The sequence below is a fragment of the Tamandua tetradactyla genome, chromosome 5, assembly GCF_023851605.1.
Source record: "Tamandua tetradactyla isolate mTamTet1 chromosome 5, mTamTet1.pri, whole genome shotgun sequence".
NCBI classification, from domain to species: domain Eukaryota; kingdom Metazoa; phylum Chordata; class Mammalia; order Pilosa; family Myrmecophagidae; genus Tamandua; species Tamandua tetradactyla.
In genome coordinates this window covers 15,845,061-15,869,443 of record NC_135331.1, presented here as the reverse complement: position 1 = coordinate 15,869,443, position 24,383 = coordinate 15,845,061, and the positions used below count along the sequence as shown (strand labels likewise).

At 43.8% G+C, this 24,383-nt stretch overlaps 1 long non-coding RNA gene across 1 annotated transcript in view; it reads left to right on the top strand.

Moving 5' to 3' along the window:
* Positions 1 to 6,924: 6,924 nt before the first annotated feature.
* The window catches only part of LOC143682265 (uncharacterized), a 119,821-nt gene continuing 102,362 nt past the window's right edge, over positions 6,925 to 24,383 (top strand). The window contains exon 1 of the long non-coding RNA XR_013175056.1: positions 6,925 to 7,079. This is a non-coding gene — a long non-coding RNA (uncharacterized LOC143682265). The remainder of the gene's footprint in view (positions 7,080 to 24,383) is intronic.

Sequence of the window (24,383 nt, the reverse complement as noted above, 5' to 3'; positions counted from 1 at the left end):
GTGACAGAGAAGGGGGATTAAAGACACAACGACGTGGGGGGTGGGAGAGATGGTTATTAAAGACAAATATAAAGAGAGAAAACGGAGACAGAGGCAGACACAGAGAGACAGACAGAGACAGGGGCAAGTCAGAGACGTTAGGGACAGACACAGATCGGATCTAGAGAAAGCGCAAGGGGAAGAAGCCCTGGGGGGCCGAGGCCCGCCCCAGCACTGCCCCCCACCCCCACCCCCACCCCCACCCCTCGCCTTCCCTTATCAGCCGAGCAGCTCGGCGCGCAGGCGGGCGGCCTTGGGCGCGCGAGGCGGCGACGGCGGGGCCTTATTGCAGGTGCGCTGGCGCCTCCGAGTCTGCGGCGGCCGCTCCGTGGCCCGGCCGGGCGGCCAGGCGGGTGGCGGCGGCAGGCACCGCGCGAGCAGCGGCCGGGGGCGCGGCCTCGCCTTGGCACGCAGATCGCTCAGCGCCGCTTGGCCGCTTCGCTTCAGGCCGGCGCGTCCCGCTCTGGCCCGATCCACCTGCCGCGAGCAAGCGACCCCAGACCCCAGTGTCTGCCACCCGCCCTCGCCTTCGGGGCTTGGGCGGGACGGGTGTGTGCTAAGGACCTGCCCTGAAACTGTAGCTTTTGAACATCTATTATTAGAATGATCAATAAAAATAGCCATATTTTTCAAGGATGCTATTCTTTACCCTTGGCATATCTATTTTTTATTTGCTTTGCAGGAGTGAGCAGAGCCCCAGCACTGACTCTTATTTATTCATTAATTATTTTTTTAGAGTTTTAATACAATTTGTTTTTTATTAGAGAATGTAGGTTTACAGAAAAATAACGTGGAAAATACGGAGTTCCTATATATCCCTCCTAGTATTAACACCTTGCATCAGCGTGGTGCTTTTGTTAACAACTAATGAAAGAAAAAATACAGACACACAAACATTTTTTTTTTTGCCGGGCGGGGCGGGGATGCGTGGTCTGGGAATCCAACCTCAGCCTCCCGCATGGAAGGCAGGCATTCTGCCACCGAGAATATTATTTTGATTGTACTAATAATTTGAGTCAATAGTTGACATTAGATTTCACTGTTTGTATTATATAGTCTTAAGGGTTTTTTTGTTTTGTTTTAATTTTTATTCTAGTAACATATCCAACCTAAAATTTTCCCTTTTTAACCACATTTAAATAGTGCTGTTAATTATGTTCACAACATTGTGTTACCATCACTTTTCCATCACCCCAAAAAAGAAATTAATTCTGTGCCAATTAAGTATTAATTCCCCATTCCCTACCTCCACCCTCACCCCTGGTAACCTGTATTCTAGTTACTGACTCTATGAATTTGCTTATTCTAATTATTTCATATCAGTGAGATCATAAATTGATAATACAGAGGGACCATATGAATTATGAATAGTAACACAGTAACAGGAGATGACGTTTGGTCACAAATGTTCGTTCAAATCTGGGCCCCACCATTTACTGGATGTGACAATGGGCAGGTTATTTGACAAACCTTAGTCTCAAAATTTTTTGCGGTGAATGGAGATAGTAATAGCTCCACGTAGGATCGATGTGAGAATGAGGGCTTTGTGTGTAGTAGGCCCTCAGTCAACATACTATTATTGCGATTAAAAAATGTGATGGAAATAATCTCTTTCTTAAACATACTACAGCCTTCACTTTTCAGATAACAAAAAGTGATTATAATGCCATTCGCCAGCACTGCCTTTTAGACCTGGGTTTGAATCCCAGTATTACCTTTTAGAAGCTGTAGCCTTGGGCACATCTCTTTACTGTCTGTGCCTCAGTTTCCTCCTCTGGGAACCGGGGATAATAGTCCTGCGACATAGGTCTCTGTGAAGGTTAAAGGAATGTAGAGACATAGGTGCTTCAACAGCCTCAGGCCCATAGAAACTACTACCTAAGCATTGGTAGGCTATTGTTATTATTTGGGAATAGGGAATGGGGGTGGGTTGACAGAGTTGCTGGTGGAAATCCACCTCCTGCCAACACCAAGACTTCATGCCTGGAGAATACCGTAACCGAGACGGAGTGGGACATCTATGCCCAAATAATTTTGGCAAGTGACATACTGACCTGGAGAGGGGAGAGGGGGAGTTTGTGCCTGGGAGGTGGGAGCAAGTCTTTGTGGAAAAAGTGACAATTGATTTGTTGCCAAAGAATAAGTACAAGGGCAGTGTTGCCAAATGCTTAGATGTGGGAGTTCCAGGCTAAAATACCCACAGAGCCAGGGGGCCAGAGAAATAAGTGAGGTGGGCCAGAGAGGGCAGGCCCATCCAAGCAGCCCAGGGGTGCAGCTGCTCTCCAGCTCGACTGGTGCCTTGTATAAATACAGGCCCAATGAGCCAGATCTTCTGGTTACTCAAGAGGAGCTGGACATTCTTAATATGAAATTTCCCATTTTGTTTATCTTGACCATTCAGTGGAAAAACGTAAAATTAGTACACACAAAACAAAGCACATCTGATGTGGTCTGATTTGGTCCTGGGAGCCCTGTTTTGATCTTGGGATGGAGTCTGGAGGGTGGGAGAGAAAGCAGACATCATGTAAAATAGGCCCCCACATAGCCAACAGACATGCAGACATTTGATTCTGCAGTGTTGACAAGGCTTCTTACCACTCAGCCTGCCTCGATTTGGAGTTCGCTTCAGAGTTTAGCCCTGAGCTCCAGCTCCTCTCTTCTAAGGCAGGTTCTTTGAGACAGCTGTATGCAATGGCCATTTTATTTCACAGATTGGGAGGCCCTGAGGGTCCTGAGCCACAATGCCCCAGGCCTGGCCCCTTCCCTCCAACCCTCTGTCTCCCCAAGGGCAGAAAGATGCTGAACTTCCTAGAATCTGAGGTTTCACTCCCATTTCTTCCTCACTAAAATTATGGCTTGCTCTCCTTAATTCTTTCTTAGGACTACCACATCTTTTCCAGGTTCCATTATCATTAGCACCAAGGCATGCTGACCCACACACCAAAATGAAGCAAATCAAATCAAATATAGAGACCTGTTGAAGTCTTCTCAAGACAGCCAAGGGGAAGTTTTCCCCCAAATTAAGGCAGTGCCTGCGAGCTTACCAGTGAGAAAGAAAACCTCTTAGCTGAGACCAAGAACATTCCCGATGAAGGCATTTCATTATAATAATGGTCTATCTTGGATGACCAATTTAGGAGAAAGGTTAGAGGCTGAATATAGTTCTTACCATAAGAATGCTAGAAAGCTGCAACAGGAGCCTGCATGTTCTTTAATTTGAGGCAGGGAGTTTGATTCAATATCCAGAGCTTAGGTTTATTTTCCTGGTTTTGAGGCCTGTGCATTACAGATAATCTTTTTCAGACTTCCAAAGGAGGCTCGGCTGTTAGACTCAATAGGAGGTTTTGATTCCCTCCCCCTACACATTAGTTAATTGCTCAGAGGTGAGAAGCTTGTGAGAAAGGCCCATGGTGATCCTCAGGGTACCCACTGGCAATGGGATTAACTCAATGAGATGGGGCAGACACAGCCCTTTAGCCGAGACCTTCTGGATACTCATGTCTGCTCTGTGTTGATGGAGCAAAAGAAGAATTCAGCAAAATCGGCCCCTGCCATGACTGTGTGGCTCTGGGGCCTTCATAAAGAGTGACAGGCCTTGATAATGCTCTACCAGTAGGAAGGCTTCCATTCATGGATGCACTCAAGGACTATTTGTTGAGGGCCTACTATGTGCTTACTATGTGCTCACTGAGGCACAGCAGTGCACAAGACAGGGTTGATGTTCTCACAGGGTTGACACTTTCCTAGCGAGCTAGTCATTAAAGAAATATACAAATGACTTGATTCTAGGTATTACAAATGCAATAAAGAAATAGGATAGGGCAGAAGGTGGAGTGGGGTCTGATAGTCTTGAAGTGGGGGTGGTGGTAGTTTGGGGGGTTGGTGGTAGAGTCAGAAGGCTTCTCTGAGAAACTTGAAGCTTAAAAAAATGTGGAGAAATGTGATACTTATTCTGGGGGTGTGGGGGAACACTGTGATGGGGGAGGATTTGGGCCTGGCTATAAAGCCAATTGAAGAACCAAGAGGAGACCCAGTGGTTTCTTTCTAAATCTTTGTAGCTGTGTCTGAACCATCCTGATACTCCCCCTGTTTCTATCCAACTGAAACATAATACCTGGGCACACTCTTATTTATCCCTGAGACATTCCTATATGCTACACATATGACTGAATGGTACCCAGAACCTGGGTAGAGGAATTAAAATCAAATCAAGGTAAAGAAAGTAAATTAACAGTGTCCTTTTAAGTGTCTGTTCTGGGCATAGTCTTGACTGAGGCAATGGAGGAAAAGTTAGATAAAAGTAAGAGTCAGACCAACAAAGGGAATAAGAAATCAGGTTTTGGAATAGAGAGATATGGGTTCAGGTATTTGCTTCCCACCCTGGGTGAACTTGACCATGTACAATAACCGATCAGTGCCTTCACTTCTTATCAGCAAAATGAAATATTCTGTTTCCAGCCTGTTGACCAGAATAGATGAGTTAATGCCATCTCGGGACCATGTACTGTGCCTGAGACATATATATGATTATGAAGACCATGTATTTAGGCCAGGGAACTAAAGAGATAAAGTACTTATACTTGAGAAATGAAATCCTAATGGACTTAAACCAAGTATCAAGATGGTGATAGAAGAGATATCACAGAGCAGAGAATGATTAATTGCCAACAGCGTTGTTGTTTTGCTTCACTAAGTTTGGGGTGTTTTTTTCTGCCACGGTAGATAATCAGAGCATGGTAGCACCATGAACGTCTGCTTAATGGGTGTGGATTTTAAACTATGGCCAGCGGGAGTCATGGAAGTTGTTGGAGTTGTGAGTGACATGATCAAAGTGTTGTTTAAGAAAGATTAATCTAGAGGCTTTGCCCAGGTAAGAGTAAGGAAAGACGGATGTGGAGACACCTGTTAAGAGGTGATTAAAAGGTTGAATCCCTTGTCTGGTTTCTTCCTTCTGAATGGCCTATAATCCCGTTCTGGGAGTTGATATGGCCAGGGCATTTGTCTGCAAGTGGGGCCTTGCCCTCTGCAGGGAAGGGAGCATCAGAATTGCTCAAGGACAGATGACAAGGAGGAAAATCAAGGTGGAGACAGGGATGCAAGGAGGCATTGTGTGAGGTCCCTAGACCTATCTGTACCTGGCTTCCAGCTGCGCCAGGGCTGGGGGTGTGGGCGTCAGTTGTCTTAACTGAGTTTAGGATTAGAAGGCAAACCCAGGTGAAATCTCAAGTGTATAATTTACCACATGAATCACCTGGTAGAGCATTAACATGAAATTTACAGCCTGGGGTGGCAATTAGTGTAATTAAGCAGCCTGAGTTGCTTTGGAGGCACCTCAGTACCCTTGTGAGACTGAGCAAACAGTTGACCTGGAAGATAAGCTGCAGGGAGGCTTGGATTGGGTCAAAGGCCTTCACAGTTAGCTCAGGCTAGATCTCTTTGGAACAGCCATAGGATGTCCATGGTCCCTTTAAGAAAAACGTCGAGTCTTTTGGGTGGGCGCTGATATACTGGACTTTTGTCTCAAAAGCCATAGCAATTGGCAGAAGCCGATTAAGGAGGCAGCAACTAGGAGGACGGTGTTTTCTCTTGGTGTGATCTGGGACCACTTGTGTTAGACCCACGGGTGGGTTGAGGCATTCTCCTAAATGCAAATTCCGGGGCACTACCCCAGACCTATCGCATAAAGCCATCTCAAGGTTGACCCTGAAGATTGATATTTTAACAAGCAACCAGCTGCTGCTTCTCTGAAATTTGAGAAAATCCATCAGGAATTTTAGAGGAAAGTTCTTCGTTTTCTATCCTAGTTTGCATACGCAAAAAAAAAAAAAGAGTTTAATTTTTATTTTTTTAATTACAAAATTAACATATGTTCACTGTAACAAATTAAGAAAATCTGGTCTGCTTTTAATAAATAATTAAAGATGGAACATTCATGGAATGATTCATGTAGAATGTTCGCTGGAGTGTTTTGTACTTGCCAGTTTAGATCCCTGGATGATGATTAACAGCTAGGCTGTCTAAGGAAGGAAGATGGAAGAATATTTCTTGTCACAGGTGACCAAATGCAGGGCGGTTGCCACCCACGGAAACTCCATTGTGCACTCTTTTGAAAGCTGACAGGACGTGCCAGGCTGGAACAGCAAGGCTATAAATGAGTGGATGAAAAACATTTTCCCAGGACGCCTTGATGTAGATAGCCAGAAGCTCAGCAGGTCCATCCATGCAACAATTATTTATTGAACACCTACTGTATGCCTGGCATTTCTTAGACACTGGGGATGCAGTTGTGAATAGATCTTATGATTCTCTCCAATTCCTGATTTTGATGGGGCAAGGGACCCACCTTGTTTTCAATCTGATCCAGTGAAGGTAGGTCATAAGGAGGCAGAGCCACATGAATTCATCTTTTTAGGGACATTTTCACCTTAAAAAGGACCTTCTTTCTACTTTAGACAAAAGCCAATTTCATGAAATATAGATACAAATATTTGAGGGTCTCATGTGCTTTATGAAACAGGGTTCAACAAACTACAGCCCACACACCAAATTTAGATGATTGCTTGTTTTTGTAAATAAAGTTTTTTGAGAGCACAGTCATGCTCATTTGTTAAGATTTTCTCTATGGCTACGGTTGTGCTACAAAATTGAGTAGTTGCCACAAAGACCAGAAATATTTGCTATATTTATTCAAAGCCAGAAATAGTTCCTCTATGGCCCTTTCAGAAAATGTTTGCTGAGCCTGCTGTGGAGAATGCCACTGGACCAAGACATGTAGGTTTCTTAAGTAGTCCATGTGACTGACCGGGTCAGGGAGTAAAACATCAGGTCATCCTGGCACTCCCAAATTCAGGCGGAGGAGGGACTGCTCCCTGCCTGTGTAAACATCTCACAGACATCTCACTTGCTGGTGATGTTCTCTGAGCATGTAGAAAGCAGGTGACAGCTGCCTGGAAGATTGCACACCTTCCCTGCTGCAGGCTTCACTTCGGGTCTCCAAGTGCTGTCTGGGAGTCTTGCCTTAATCCACCAACAAGTCCCAGGTGGGAGTTTAAGCCTTGTTTGGTTCTTTAGCCCCGTGCTGCTGATCTGCAGATAACAGGGAAGGACAGCTGCCTCTGGAGGCAGGCTTGATAGAGATCAGGCAAGAGGTTGTTTGGGAGGCCCAAGGTAGAGCCATAAACCATACTGACATGATTCCCTTGCCAGTTACTGGTCAACTTTTTGCTTATCCTCCTTCTCCGAGGTTCCTCTTTGTTGGGGGCTGTAATTACAGGTAGCAAGGATACTAAGAGGCCCTTAATCCCCAGATTTACTGGACGGATTTATGTGTCTAGGTGTTTTTGTTCTTTTATTCTCCAGTGAATTGGCTGGCTGTGCAAGAAGTCAAAATCCTTGGTGTGTTCTGCCTTTTGGGAGGTTAATGACACTTTATGAGGGTTGCCAGTTTCCATGGGGACAATTGAATTGCCGCACAGCTGAATTTCCAAAAATTTCCCAAGCTCATGACTCAAAAGCTCTGACCAAAGACATGGAGAGAGGATGAGGAGCTAGGCAGACTAGGGGCATGGGTATAAATGTCATCTTCATACCTGGAAATGTGGTGGTCTTGTCTAGGACAATGTCTCTTTAGGCCTCAGCTTCCTCATCTATAAAATGAGAATTATGTTGTTTACCTAACTGGATAGTTGAGAAGATTAAATTAAATTCCATATATTGCCTGCTATATTTTGGGTAATCAATAAAACAAAAAGTCTATTTTGGGCACTCATCTGCTCTGAAACCTTACATGGCTCCCTCCTACCAGCCCCAATCAAAACTTCGAGGAGATGGAGCCAGTAAAGAGCAGGGAGAACAGTGTCTCGGGCAGAGAGAACAAGTGCAAAGGCCTCAGATTGTCATGAGCTTCAGGTGTTTGAGAAATAGCCGGAAGGCCCATATGGGAAGCAAGGGGGGAAAGGTTAGACGCTTTGGCTAGGCTAAGTCAGCCAGGGCTGCATAAATTTGGAACTGATGCCAAAAGAAGTGGAAAGGTTTCAAACAGGGGAGTGCCTTGATCTTAAAACAGTTTAAGAACATGGGCCTGGCTGTGCGAGGAGAATTCTCTCACCTCCTTCCTGAAGGCCTTCATGGATGCCTTTGTTTGTGTGACCTTCCTTGGTGCCTGAGTTTTCACAAGAGTTGCAGGTATGAAAGGGTTGGGGAGCGAGAGAAAAGCCTGGTCCTATTGAGAGTTCCCAAGGCCAAGTCACGTCTTGAATCCTTGCCTGGTGCTGCATAAAAGCCCTGTTATTTCCTGGGAAAGAAAAGCAGTGGCACAGGTGCTATTGCCCTGTCCTGCTGGTTGCAGCTGTCACTACCGCTTCAGCCCAAGTGAAAATAAGCTCATGGTGTAGGCAGGGAATAAAAACTGTGTTGCATTCTCTGAAGTCTTTGGAGTCAAACAGACCTCGTTTTGCCTTGTAGCTCTACCACTTCCTAAGTGGCCTCTCTAAGTCTCTCCAGTCTTGGTTTTTCTCATCTGTGAAATGGGAACAATAACAAAATTGACTTTATAGCATGGCTTTGAGCATTAAGAGAGGGATTGTATATAACAAATACGTTATATACATTCTATAGGATGCAATGCTATTCTTATTATCTGTAAGACTACTGTCATATATATATGTTCTGTTGAGAAATTTGAAAAATAAAATTCAGTGGTAATTATAGTTCCCCATCATTCCAATTTTAAGAAGTGTCAGTATCTCATAGTCTTAGATATTCATGTGTGAAGTCTTATGGGCTTTGAAAGCTGGGCAGTGGCAGAGTGGGAAGCACAGATTTTATACTTACATCAAATTTGAGGCCCTGGATGTATAGCTTACCAGCTGTGTGACTCTGGGCAAGTCACTTCACTACTCTAAGCCTCATCTTTAAGATGGCAATACTTGCTTCAGCAGAGGGATGCTGGTATACATAAGGAACTTAACTGAAATTAAGTTTAAAATAGCTTAATGTTAAGTGCACTTTATTCTTATTCTTTGAAAATCAGTCATTTGTATGTAATAGAGGTAACAAGAAAGCATGTTATGTGTTTAAAAATGGGGTTCCGTAAAATGGGATCCTATATAAATGGGGCAGCCCCACCTGGCAACCATGGGCTTCTGACTGAGGTCCCTTCCATTTGCCTGCTGCACGAGAACTCCCAAGGTGCCTTGACTCCAATGTGAAGGCTCGGCTTTCTCCCTTTGACACCTAATCCTCCTTGAAAACTGGGTGACGGCTGATCCTTCCAGAAAGGGAAAGGCCCTTTGCTCTGAGTCACGGGGCGGCCGGAATGTCGGTATTGTTCCCTGGAGCCAGTGGACCTGGGAGAGGAACTCCTCCCTGCTCAGCTCCTGGACCAGTGCCCAGGAAGATGTGTCGACTCAGGGACCCAGACCTAGCTGGGAAAGGGCTCTTCTCTGCTGTCCTGGCCCCAGGCAACGTCTGCTGGGGTCACTCACAGGCCCCAGAATGGTTCTTTGTGGGAATACTTCCTTCTGGTCTCCCTAGGCCACTCTCTTCCCCTCCCATCTATTTACCAAAGAAGCTTTTGAAGACCAAGACCCTATCACTGTAAACCTTTCAGCACCTTCAATGGAACCTGGAATAAAATCCAAGCTCCCACCAAGGTTTGCGTGGCACAAGGCCATGTGATACAGTGGTTAGAGCCTTCCATTTCCCTGCCTGCCTCAAGTCCTTTGCAACTCTGTCCAGACCAATGGTTCTCATTGGTGGGGTTAGATGGGAAGGTGGGAGAGGACAATTTCTCCCCTAGGGGACATTTGACAGTGTTTAGAGTCATTTTTGAGCATTACAACTGGGATGGGGGATTTTGCTACTGGCATCTAGTGGGTAGAGGCCAGGGATGCTGGCCCAATGTCAACAGTAGAGGCCCTGGTGCAGACTTCATGTTCAGAAAATCTTCCCTCAGCTCCCTAGATCAAGTAGGTGAGTCCCTTGGCTCCCCCACACTCCTGATCTCTCCCATCTAAACTTCCATCAGCAGAGAAGAGCCCCTCCCCAGCCTGGCCTGGGTCCCTGAGCCAACACATCCTCCTGGGCAGTGGTCCAGGTGACAAGCCCAAATGTCATGGTACCTGAGTCTTTGCCTTTCTCCTCCTCTAGTCTTGGAGTCCCCTAAGGTCAGGGGCCACAGATCATCTACAATATCGCCTGAGGACCTAGCATAGAACCTGACACATTGTGGGCACTCTAAGTATTTCTTGAATTAATGAATGAAGCAGTAGGCCAAGCCTCAAGAGAGCCAGTTTATATTCTTTGTTGCCCCCATGGGCCTCCCACTGGGCATGTTGTTAAACATGACCTCAGTTCCAGTCTTTCCTTCCAATCTGGTTTAGTAGTTGTCAGTGTAGCCTGGCTCTTGTGAAAGGGTATGAACTAGTTTGGATGGAAGTGTGCCCTGCTCTTTGTAGGAGAGAAGTCCCACCCTCTTGAACCAAAATATTATTATTCTCATGTGTTACCCTGATAATATCTGTTACCCTCCGTGCTCAGGGAGGCCCTGGATAAAGGCTTTGTGCTGTGAATAGAAGAGCAACAGTCTCAGGGATCTTTATCTCATATCTATTACTTTATTTTGGAAAACTGTGCTAGCTCCTGGCTCCACCCTTTCCCCCTAATCCATGCTAACACCTTCAACAAAGAACCTTGGGAGGGGAAGTAGAATTGAGTCCATCCTAGCCAGGAATTTCGGGGGGGTGGGGTGGAATGGAGGGGTCAGTGGGTCCCACCCCCCATTCAATAGAATACTATCAGTTCTCCACACACCCTTGAGAATCATCAAATGGTGTTTCAAACAATGGGAGTTTTAAGAGAATAAAAAACAATAGATTTGCGGCTCTTCCCCTAAGCCAGGTTTCCTCAGCCTTGGCACTATTGACATTTGGGACCAGATAATTCTTTGCGGTGGGGTAGGGGGCATTCTCAGTTGGGAACCACTTCCCAAATGTTATAGTTTCATTTGATAATGGCAACTGTGGGCATTTGAAGTTCAGTTGGATGAGGACATTGGCCAAGGTTTTCACGTGTGTCAGTAACTTAGTAACGATGGTCCCCTTGGATATAATAAGATGGGTATTGAACTAGCCCCAGGCCTGTCACAAACCAGCTGAGTGGCCCAGGGCTAATCACCAAACCTCTCTGAGTCCTGGTAGTCTGATGGTTAAATGCAGTGTCCAATCAGTCATTCCTTACCGCTCACTTTCACAGGTTCGTCATCTAACATCTGGTCACGTTGCACCAATTATGTATGAAGGTCCTACCATGCTTTAATTCTCAGGACAAGTCTATAGAGTTATCTCTCTGACCTCATCTCCTACTTCCTTTCCCATACTCCTGGCTTCCTCGCTGCCCCTCCAACCCACCAGGTACATTCCCATCTCAGGGCCTTTACTGTGACTGTCTCCTCTGCCTGGAAAACTCTTCTTCCTATTGTCTGCATGGTATGCTCTCTTACCTCCCTTAGATCTTATCTCAAATGTCACCTGCTCAGTGAAGCCTTTCTGGACCACTCTATGTAAATGCCCTACCCTGACACACAAGCACATACATGCATACACACCAACATACTGTCTCTTTCTCTCCCTATACCTTCTGTAGCTCTAGTTTTCTCCTGATCACTTATCTAACATGCTATGTCATTTTCTTATTTGTCTTATTAATGGTCTACCCATTCCTGCCCAAAATTGAGGGTGGGACCCATGTCTTCTCTGTTTACTGCTCTATTTCCAGTGCCCACAATACTGCCTGTCCCAAAGGTAGTGCTCAAAAAATATTTGAATAAAGGAACACATGAAGGAATGCAAAATAATTCTTACTATCCCCATTTTATGGAAAGAGGAACTGAGGCTCAGATCCTCAAATGACATCATTTGCCAGGGATGTCACAGTTGGTAAAATAGCAGAGCCAAAATTTGATTCCAGTTCTGCCTGACATTGGTTGCAAGTCTCTGTCAAGGTAAGTGACTCTCTGACCAGTGAGGAAGACTCATCTTGAAAGTATATAGGTTATACTTAGCTCAACTAATGATGATTCTACCAGAGCTGCTAGGAATAAATGCGAATTCTCATAGAGATTTTATCAGGAGACTGATCCAAATATTTAGGTTCTCTTTTAAGATCTCTTTCTTTTTAACAAATAAAGGAAAAATAAAAACAAACCTGTCTACACAATAGGATATCTGTGTCAATCGTCATTTCAGATTTAGGTTTCAACAAAAGCCCAAACAAATGAAGGGAAAAACATCACCAATAGCGTAGGTTTATCCTCATTGTTTCAACCCAACCCAGTCACGGCATTCTGTTTTTTAAATAGATTTTCTGAAAAACAACAATATCCGCCTGCCACCAGCTCCCTCCCTAACTCCTCCAGAACAAAACTGCCATAAATAGGACTTGGGAAGCAATTGCTTGTGCTCGCTCAAATATGAACAGTAGAAAGTTCAGACTGCCTCACACAATGGCTTGTTCCTGTTGGGAGTGTGTGTCTGTGTGTGCGTGTCGTCGGGGAGGGATGTTAGTTGCTGGAGTCTTTTCAGCTGCAGAATGAAGCCTGCCTTGTTGCTTGAATGCTCACCTGCATAGAAGAGGAACATGTTGGATTCCGGCATACCAGGCAGAAGGCTCCAAGGCCACGAGCTGTGTGACTATTGATGGTGGTATAATAGCTGGCAGATTCTTCCTTCCCGCTGTGGGTGGCTGATGCACTGTGCCCTGGCGCACTCAGAAAACAGTTGAGTGGTGTGCTCTCAGGTCTCGGGGACCTGACCCCTTGCCATAAATATGGTGACCCCTCACAGCAAGCTTCCCCAGTGCAGGGCCCTGTTCTAAGAACTTAGTGCATTATATTAGCTCATTTAATCCTCAGTGCAACTCTTGGAGGCAGGCCCTGTTACCATCCCTATTTGACATATGAGAAAACTAAGGGTCAGAGTTATCTCTAAGCATACAGCTAGGAAGGTGATGAGCTGGGATTTGAATCCAAAAAGTCTAGTTCATAGGTGGCATTCTAAACCTCCAGGATGTACTTGTTCACATCCTTTGGCTTTGCCTGACTTTAACCTTATGTTTCTAAGACCCTTACCCTAAAAGACAATAGTGTCAGAATGTCCTTAATCTATATGTTTATTGAGTGCATAATGGACAACTCTGATTTCTAGAAATCTGCACTTGAAACCTTTGAGGACTAAACTGTCCATTTGTTTGTCCTATTTTTTAGGCATGGAAACCAGAATTAGAAAGTCAAGGGAATTTGGATTCCATAGACAGAAAGAGAATAGAGCCATGATTTGAACCTAATAATGCCTAGAGACAACCCAATAATGTCAAGATTTATAACCCTCACTCTTAAACCATCAGGCAATGCTGTTGTTCTAATACCTTCAGTCATTCATAATAGCCCTGCTGGCTGATTTGGGTTTTCTCTCAATTCTAAATATGCCATCTGGGATTAATTATTTAATCTCTCTGTGCCTCAGTTTTATCATCTGTAAAGTAGGGATGATAATGTTATCTACCTCAAAGGCTCATTATGAGGACTTAATTATAGTTGTTGTTCTTGTTGTTATTTCTTATACTAAAAGTTGTTTTTCCTTTTGTTTCAGACAAAACTTTTTATCAAATCAGCATTGTCTCTGTCATTTCTACTCATCTCTGTTTACTTATTCAGGGACTTCCTGCCTCGAACATCCAAATCCTATCATCTTTCAAGAGCTACCACCTCCGTGAAGCCTTCCCTGGTTTCTCTAGGTCTCACAGACTTCTATCCTTTCTCCCAGTCACTCCAGCCTGTCCCAGGGACCTCAGCATAAACCTTGCACTGTTATGTGTATGTCCTATTTGTTGAGTGGCATGGTCCTGTCCTGAATCAGACACCAATTTCTACTCTTTGCCTTCTGTTGTCCCAGAGGGCCTAGAATGATGCTGACACAGCTGTTGGATCCTGGGAAGAGTACTGGGCTTGGTGTCAGCAAGGGAGCTGGCTGCAAATTCTGGCTCTACCACCTTCTGTCATTCTCTCTCAGGCCTTGGGTTCCTTGTCAGTTAAAGGAGGATAGTAATCCCTACTTTTATAAAAGACTTGTTAGGAGCAGTAAATGAGAAAATGTACATGAAAGAGCCTGCAACAAACACTGGATTAATACAATAATAGCAGGTCAGAATTGATCAGGCACTCAGTATATGCCAGAAACTATGCTAAATATGTTACGTATATTATTTTCTCATTTAACTAGCTATTCAAGCTTCATGTTCTAAGAAACAAAAGAAGGGACATTGCTGCCAAATATGATAAAATGACTTGACTCTTGGGAAAGGAGAAACTGAAGTGAACAACAAAAGTGGTATATCAGTTTCCTATTGCTGCTGTAACAAATACCACAAATTTAGTAGCTGAAAACAATACAAATTTATTATCTTTAGTACTTGAGGTCAGAAGTTCAAAATGAGTTTCACCAGCCTAAAATCAAGGAGTCAGCAGAGCTATGCTCCTTCTCAAAGGCTCTAGGGAATAATCTGTATTCTTGTCTTTTTCAGCTTTCAGAGGCCACTCACATTCTTTGGCTCATGGGCTCACCTCACTCTGGCCTCTGTTTCATCTTTACATCTTTGTCTTTGACTCTGACCCTCCTGCCTCCTCTTAAAATGATCTAGTGGTTACAGTGGACTCACCTGGATAATACAGGATAATCTCCCCATTTTAGATCCTTAACTCAATATACAACTGTAAATTTCTTTTGCCATATCAAATAATATCTTCACAGGTTTCAAAATTAGGATTTGGATATCCTTAGGGGACCATTATTCTATCTCCCACAAGTATTAGACTCTCCATTCTTTCCAAAAGAAAGTAGTTTATCTTCCCCCTGATATGGTTCATCTGCCAAAGACAGGGGGTTTCTAGAAGTCCTTTCCAGTCTGGGGAGTCTGAGGAATTATTTAAGTTTCTGGCTTTCTTTGCTTTTATTCCTACTTCTTTCCTGATTATAAATGCAAATGCTGTGAGGAGCTTAGGCTCTGAAACAGGGGTATGGGAATCTTGGCTGTACTGTTTACCTGCTCTGTGACTGTGGGAGTTTAATTAACATCTCTGAGCCTCAGTTTTATCATCATCAAAATGAGGATGATAATATCCAGCTCATAAAATTTTTACTTTAAGCAGTGGACATAGGGATGGCTAATTAGTTGGCAGCTATTGTTATTGACATATTCCCCGCCCCCCATTTTCATCTCTGTTTCTTTGCTTTCTGTCACAGTAGTTTACACACTCTATTGAAAGAATCTTTTCTCTTTTCTATTAGCTACATAGTGAACTCCATAAAGGCATGGATGAGGGTCTTTTCTCATTGTGTCCACAAGGAGTTGCAAAGAGGAGGTGGATAAATCGAATTGATGATAGGTGGGTGAATTATGAGTGCATGGATGGATGGATGGATGAGGCTGGCTAGCTGCGTATAGGTATGTGTTTGTGCATGTGGGCCCATGGATGAAAGGATGCATGTGTGGATGTATGGATGGATGCATGCATATGAATATACATGTATGTATGGATGGACAAATGGATAGATGGATGCATGAATGGATTCATGGGTGGATAGCTAAAGTGGATGTATAGATGAATAAATGAATGGATAGATGGTTATATGAGTGCATGGAGGAATGGATATATGGGTGGTATATGTATGTATAGATGGATGTTTTGATGGTTGAATGAATGGATTAATGATGCATGTGTGCATACAAGTATGGATGAATAAATGATCAGATATGTTTATAGATGAATGGATGGATGGCTGATCATTTAAGCATTTGAATTCTGGTATTCAGACCAATATTTCCATTCTAAATATTTATCACTGAGTGTTCTCATCCCTCCTCTGAACCTAAAAATGGTAAAAGAATATATTAGAACAATCCCATAACAGGAAGCCTATTGAAACATGGCACTTACTGAATGGATATGGATTAACAGCACTGTAGAAGGATGCACTATAATGGCCTCTAAATGCCCTCTCAATATTATGTCCCAAGGTATATCTTAAAGCTTGGTCTAACTTCTTCAGCACAAAATAAGACTAGAAAGGAGACCAGACTCCATATGTTTCTACCCTAACATTTTCAGGTATGGAAAACAAAGCCCAGAGAAGGGAAGGAACGTGCCTAAGGTAACACAGCAAGTGAGTTGCCGACCTGAGATAACAGCTCAGGTTTCCACGCCAGTGCTTCTGCTATAAAGTACTACCTACCTGGCTCCATTGTTTTCCTGTCTGGCCTCCCTATACCCAGATGCTACTCCCAGCCAACCTCAGAACATCATGGAGCAAAAGCATTCTCTCTTTCTTTGGCTTGGTACCCAGAGATCTGGAGAGCCAACCTGAACTTGTTCATCTTCTGTGTGACAAGCATTAACTTCACCGCCAATACCTGGGCCACACTGTTGGAAGGATTTAGAGAAACAAGGAATTTGTATTACATGGATAGATTCCAATGATGCCCTCTGGGGTTTCAGTCTTTAATGCTTTCCTGGTCTCCTGTTTTCTAAAGGGAAATCTTTCTTCTCTTTCTCTTTCATTAGTGAATAAAAGGGAGGAAGACAAAAAACACAGAGAGAGAGTTTGCCTTGGTTACCCAACAAAGGCGCACCACAAAGATGGTGTTTGTTCATCCCCGAAGCCTTCAGGGCCCTATTAGCCTTCCTGCAATCTTCAGAATGGAGTGATGAACTCCGGCTCCTTCCTGCTGGCTAGATTTGCCCTCCCTTCCTCCCAACCCCACCCCACCCACCTGGCCTTCTAAGCTTCCCAGGGCTGCCAGATGACTGGGTATTGGGCAGAGGCCTATTGCACTGGTTTTGCAAATCAGCCCCACCTATCTCTGGATTTCTGAACTTTCCAGTCTTGAAAGGTTCTAAATCCTTGTAGGAGGAGCCTCTCACCTGCTGAGGTAATCTCATCTGGTCTCGGAGCACTCCATGGGGAAGAAGGAAAACAACAACCTTAATAATAGCTACCGCACACTGAGAGCTGACCCCATGCCAGACGGTGCTCTTAACTCACTTAATCCTCACAGTATGCCGAATGGCAGCCCCATTTAACAGATAAAGAAAATGAGGCATAGAGAATGTCACCCAGTTTATAGTCCAGCACGACTGCGTTATACCAGGTGCTGTACCACATCATGCTCTTTATGGTCCAACCAGGAAGGACCTTCGTTATCCCTGTTAACAGATGAGGGTACTGGAGCATGGAGAGGTCCAGTCACTTAGCCAGGAACTCGCAGTTGGTAAGTGGTAGAGCTCTCTACTTTCTCCCTGATATCAGTGATTTTTTGAAAATACTTTATGGAATTATAGTCATAAATATTTAGAGTTGGATGGGACCTGTAATTGAGATATTGTAAGTTGGGAAGCAGGTCCCAGAAAGGCAAAAGGATTCATCTGAGGTCATGCAGTTGGTTATCTGTAGACTCCATAGCAGAGTTGTGGAATTGTTATTATTGTTACTGTTGTTGTTATTGCATTATTTTGAGAATTGGGATGGACTTTGAGGATCCTTTGAAAATGGACAGTCCATTCTGTATAGATCAAATTATAAAGTCTTTGAAATAATAATCGCTGGTTAAGCAGACTGGCAAGGACATTTGAGAACATCACCTCCTTCCGCTTACACTACCCTCACTTCCCTTCCCCTGGTGAAGCTCTATAAATTGGATGTGTATTGAAGTGTGTGTATGTTTTTTTTCCCCCCTTAGATACTACTTAGAAGGGATGTGGTCATGGAAGATTTGTGAATGGAGGGAAGTATCTTTGCTACCTCCTGAATCCCAGTTTCCTGGGGAAAAGGGTGGCTTGGACAGGGGACCGTGAAGGTGTAGAGAAAGGGACGTAAGAGCAAATGGAGGGCCAATGCAGAGAAATGAGCAGGGGTGATCCTCCCTGGGAAAACTTGGGGGAATTGTTTTCCAGTTTTCCAACCAAGATGGGGCAGGCCCCTAAGGCTTTGCAGGTTTGCATTCCAGGGCCAGAAGAGATGGGCCACACAAGCCAAATGTGAGAAATGCAATGTCAGAGACCCTCCAGATGGTCATTGATTCTAACCACGTACTTAGGACCCCCAAATCAACCCTATTTCACATCTCAGTGGTCTTTTTAATGTTGGATGGCGTTTTAGGAAGTACAAGAAGAGAGCATTAGGTAACCCTGAACCACATAGTGAGAAACATATTCCCTTTTCCCCCCTCTCTCATTCCTTTTGAATTCTTCTGGCACCAAGTCTCCGTCAGGTACTCATACTGCTTTAATTCCTCTCTGCCACTTAGTAACTCCTCTGGAGCAGACAGAGAGCACCCTGAAGACTCAGAACCCTTGTCAGTTAATGGATTAGAATTTAGCCGAGTATTTTACATTCCTTGTGTTTATTTTTAAGAGGACTTTCTATTTAGTACAAAGGGTCCTTGCTTTACAATTCTGTAGCGATATATACTTGTCCTTTGAAATAAATGTATTTAATGAGTAAGTTGGCCTAAAAAAACTTACTAAATACAGTAATACAGGTGGTACATGGATAATGCAGAAACCTTGGGAATGATATAGAAAGGATTAATTTTGGGGGAAATGCCAGTCTAGATGAGACATGGAGAGATAGAGGATGAGGTCAGCACTGAGGAAGAAGTGTCTTCCTGAATCACACAAAGGTGCTATGTGCTAGTTGTGGCCCTGAAAACCAGCAATGGGTAGTGAGTTGCTGGAACTTGGGAGGCAGCGTAAGCTTGCTTCTGTAACAGCCCCAACATTTCAGTGGCTTCACCCAGTGAAAGTGTATCCATCTTGCACTAAAGACTAAACCAGGTGCTCCTTATTGGTGGGAGGCTTTCCATGGGGTCATTCGGGAACTCAGCTTTCTTCCATCCTGTGATTTAGCTCTCCTCTAAGACCTCAGTTTCTCCATTTAGTGGGCAGAGGATCACTAATAAGTTTTGTGGCTCAGGCCTGGCTGTGGCATGTATCACTTCTGCCACATTCCATTGGAGAGAACTTTTATCACGTGACTATATTTAAGTGCCAGAGAAGCAGGGAACATAGCCTTGCTGTCTACACAAGAGAAAAGGGGGTTCGGTGACCAGCTCATCTGGCTCTGTCCTAGATGGCTGGTTCATTTATTCATTCAGTATGTATTGAGCACCTACCATGTGGCAAGCATGTTTGCATCTCAATTTCATCTAAGTGATGACTTCATACCCTTTTCATATGTGTTTGGAGATAATTTCAGGGTCATACTTGAAAAATTAATCGCACTTAAGTGTATTTAAATAATCTTTTCAGAAATAATTACCCATCTTCAGCAGAAATGCTTGAGGACAAGGTCTATGTGTTAGACATCACTTCTAAATAACTAGCACTGAGCCAGGCACACAGATGTTTGTGGGGAAGAATGTAGAAGAGAAGTTCCTATAGGCAACGACTATCTCTTGACTTATACTAGCAGATTGGGTTGCCCATTCACAACCAAGCTCCTCATACACATCACAGTGTCCTTAGCTCAGGACAGAATCCCAGGGCTATAAGGAAGGATGCTGTAGGTTTAGCTCCCCCGTCTCCCTTGTTGCCGTGGGGACATGCTGTCTGGCAGCTGCAGGTCAAGGAAGTTTGGGGACCCTAGAAGTTCTTTAGAGTTTGCTGTCAATGAGACACAGGATATCCTTTCTTTATCTGAGGCACAGGTGGTAAATCAGTAGATCACTATCGTATTATATACAGTGTTTGTGTAATTTGCATCTTTGGACATCTGCTTTGGGGATGGTCTGTAGTCTGGGTGTTTTCTCTCCATGGACCTCCACTATACCACACCACAAATACTTGTGATGTTCTTAAGTACTGCTCTCCTCCTTTTCATGGTTCTCTCATAGTTCAGATCACACTATTGAAAAATGTGTCTTTGGGTATTATATCCTGAAGCATTATTCCCAGGTCATTAAACACTGTAAGTATCTTTTAATACCTGCATGACATTAAATTCTTTATCAAAGATTTTGAGTACTAGAGAGTTTTCTTTTACATTCTAGACTGCTAATTTTGGGGTAGTATAGAGAATGGAAGGAGATAGAGATGGAAGCAGGTGGAAATGAAGAAAAGGCAAGAAACTGATGAAGAGCATTGGAAGGTAGGGAAGCAGCCAAGTGCTCTGGCTGAGGGTATTGGCTGTGAAAGCAGACCATCTGCATTTGCATCAAGTTTCCTCCACTTACTAGCTGTGTGGCTTTAAGTAAGTTACTCAGTCTCCCCTAAGCTCAGTATTCTCACCTCCTAATACGGTCTACCAATGGTACTTCATAAGGTTGTTTGATAGCTGCATGAGATCATTCACGTAAAGCGCACAGAGTAGTTCCAGACATAGAAAAGTGTTCTGTAATTGTTAGCTGGCACCCTATGGCTCTGCTGGAAGGACAGGACAGACAGACTGCAGTGTCTTCCAAGTGTGGAAACCCATGACAAATCAGTGGAAGATGGTGAGTGGATGTCAAAATGACTTTGTGTGGCTGGATGAGTGACAGCACATCTGGCCCATATATAAAATTGCTGTTGATTAAGGAGAAAGATGGATGGCCTTAGTTAGGACCAAAGAGCTCTATCCCTTGACCCTAACTCCCCATGTACCTAACTGGGAAAGACTCCAGGGCCTGGAACATCTGCTTTGTGGGAAACCTTGGGGACAGTAGAAGGAAAGCACTTACTTTCATTACTTCCTTCATCCGTTTCCATGTTGGAAAGGCAAAGGGAATTGTAGCACCTGCTCCTTAAAACCCTCCTTAAGTGTCTCATTGCTCTTTAAGATATAAACCGTGCTCCTCATCCTGGCTGTTGTGTGTCACATTCCCCCTGGAAGCAGACTCTGAGGCAAAATCTAGTGTCCAGGATTTTTTTCAGGTATGTTCTTGAGATCAACATCTGTGGGAAAGGGAGAAGGAAGCAGGAGCATAGGAAGAAGATGAGCAGGGATATGCCAGCCCAATGGCAGCCTTAGCCAACCGCATGGAAAGTCCTGGAGCTGAAGTGGCCCTTCAGAGTTGTTTCATATTGGGCCAGCATAGCCAGACCTTTATATCAACATCAATCAGTCATTGAATAAGGGTCCTTCGAAAAGTGTTGTGACTTTGGGCTAGGCTGCTCTCTGCTCCTGGGGGAATCATAAAGGAACCAGTGGCAGCAGGTCAAATGCTGACAACTCTCCCAGCCACTGGACACTACAACCTTCCTTAAAGGTAGATCTGAACAGTGTCTTTTTCTCTTCTACAGTGTTCTACAAGGCCTTGCATGATTTGTCATAAAGTTTTCCCCAGTCTCTTCTCACTTAACTGTCCTTTCATTCTCAGTGCTCCAGCCACACTGGCCTCCTTTCATTGCTTCAATGAATTGCTTCTATGTGTTAGACATCACTTCTAAATACCTAGCACTGAGCCAGGCACACAGATGTTTGTGGGGAAGAATGTAGAAGAGAAGTTCCTATAGGCAACGACTATCTCTTGACTTATACTAGCAGGTTGGGTTGCCCATTCACAACCAAGCTCCTCATGCACATCACAGTGTCCTTAGCTCAGGACAGAATCCCAGGGCTATAAGGAAGGATGCTGTAGGTTTAGTTCCCCCGTCTCCCTTGTTGCCGTGGGGACATGCTGTCTGGCAGCTGCAGGTCAAGGAAGTTTGGGGACCCTAGAAGTTCACCTACTAGGTGAACCTAGTGAGGCACACCTACTTTTGTGCCTCAGGGCTTTTGCATGCTCTTTACTTAAAATGTTTTTTCTACCTGGTTTTCCCTGATCAATACCTACTTGAGCTTTTGATCTCAATTTAAATGACGGTTCCTCCTAGTAGCCTTCCTTGAAATCCAGACATATTCAGAATTCCTTCTTATACACCAGAGTGTCCCCTGCACTTTTTCTTCCCTATTTGCAACTACAGATTTATTTGTGTGAGTCCTTGCTTGATCTCTCTTTTCCTCAGTGGACCGAAAGCTCCATGAGGTTGCAAGACTGGGACTCACTTGTGTCTACCTCGTCCATAGAGGCCAACCAACAATTATGAGTTTCCCCTTCTACCTTTCAATCTAAGCTGCAGAAGACCTCTAGTGTGCTTCTTATAGTATTTTTTTTTTTAATGCATTCATCATTCCCGATATTTTGTATCACTGGGGCTTCCGTCATGAGGGCACCAAACTGGAGAAATGGACCCATTGTTTTATTTTTTAGCCACAAGTTGAAATATAATTTTTAAAATGGCTTTGGAAAAAGGCAGACCTGACCTCAGATCCACCCTGCCATTTGCTAACTGCGTGAGCTTGGACAAGCCATTTTACCTCCCTGAGCCTCAGTTTATCTCATTTGAAAATTTCCCTCTACCTCTTAGAATGAAAGAGGATGTTGTTTGCCTGGAGCCTAGCATAATACCTTATGCATAGTAGGTGCTCAGTGAATACTGCTTTTGTTGCCTCCCTCTCCTATGCAGGCTAGATTCCTGTCATGATTGTTGCCTGTCAAGAATAGCAGTGGGAGGCAGGTACAGACAAACACACAGGCTTAATCACCTTGCCCTCCTTGATGCTGACCTCACTGGGGCCAAAGCTTGTTTGCTTTGGAAGATGCATTGATGACTCCCAAGGAGGTTTGTTTAACTGATGGCCTTTGTGGGCTGGGGTGAGGCATTGGGAGACCCAGAGGCTCCTGGTCAAGTCAGTGGGGTTTCACAGACAAGCCGGGACAGAAACCTGGTGATACATTGATCCAAAGTGGAGTAACTTGTTAATCTCTGTTACTTTTGGAAAGATGACTCAATGTGTTACCTACAGGGATTAATTTCTTGACGATGGCTTGGGCATTTAAACATTCTGGAGAGTAGGAAGAATATTCTAGGAAGCAGCAATTTTTGGCAGTGATTTTCCAAGCCCAAAGGGTTCTTGTCAGGGCATCCTCTCTTTTCTAGGTGTTACTAATGTGGCATCAAATGGCACCTCTGGCCATGTGACTTCTAGCAGGCATGTGATCTCTTCCTTTTTATCCATCACCTTCATTAATGCACTACTACCTGTTGGAATCACTTTGGGCGCTTTGCACCATGATGTGGAATGAATTGCAATTGGGTATACTTATCACACATGGCATGCCCCTCATAAGCAGTGTGTAAATTAAATTCTGTATTTAATGCATTCAAGGAGCCTTTTATTAAAAAGTGTCCTATGGAGGAATTCTTCAGTAATCAATTAGTTAACTGTGTAAATTTGATCATAGGTCATCATTCTTCTATCCATCCAGTGTTTCACTGATTCACTTATTTGTGCATGCATGCCTTCATTTATTTATTCATCCATTCATTCACCCATTACCCTTCCATTACTTTATTCCTTCGTATTTTAATATATCTATATATTCACCCATCCATCCATCTACCTACCCATTTGTCTATCCATCCATAATCATTCACTCCTATACTCTTTAATTAACTATTCATTCATCAGGCTTTTACTGAATACTTCCTCTGTCCTTAGTACTGTTCCAGGCACTGAAAAAATCAGATCTTTCATTTTCAGAAGTTTCACGGTAGGGGGAACTATGGTTTCATGGGGAACCAACATATAACTAGATAATTACCACCCAGCAAAGCAGGTGAAAGTTGGGATTTCTTAAGATTGGGCAAAGCTTTGTGCCAAGTAAACTTCACTGAAGTCCTCAGTTCTCCAAGTGTTTCAGTACAGGTTCCTTAACTTTTGAGGTGAGGCAGAGGGACTATGTGAAACTGAAGGAAGATGTCAAGCTACCCTTTATTTTTCAAAATCTTTAGCCCATTTTGAGATATCTGTCAGATTTTCAGCTCTTTTCTTTTTTCTAGCAATTACACTTTTAGACTATAGAGAATTGTTTAAATACATTATGGTACATGTAACAATGGGGCACTGTGCAACCTTTGAAACACATAATGTAGAGGTTTATGGGCTAATATGGAAAAGAATCTAAGATATACTTTTAAATGAAAAAAATTAAGCTGCAGAACAGTGCGTGTATTACAATCACTCTTTGACAGTGATGTGAGATGATGCAGATGTGACCATCTCTCCCCTATTTATACAGATCATTCCTTTATTTGTGACTACACAGAAGAACTTTCTAGAAAAAAGAGGGCCTGCTTTTACTCATTATTGCATCCCCAACACCCAGAAAAGTGTCTGGCATGCAGTAGGCACTCAGTAAACATTTGTGGAGTGAATAAATGGATGAATGATAAACAACAAATTATCGTTGTTTTCTTCAAGGGCGTGGAA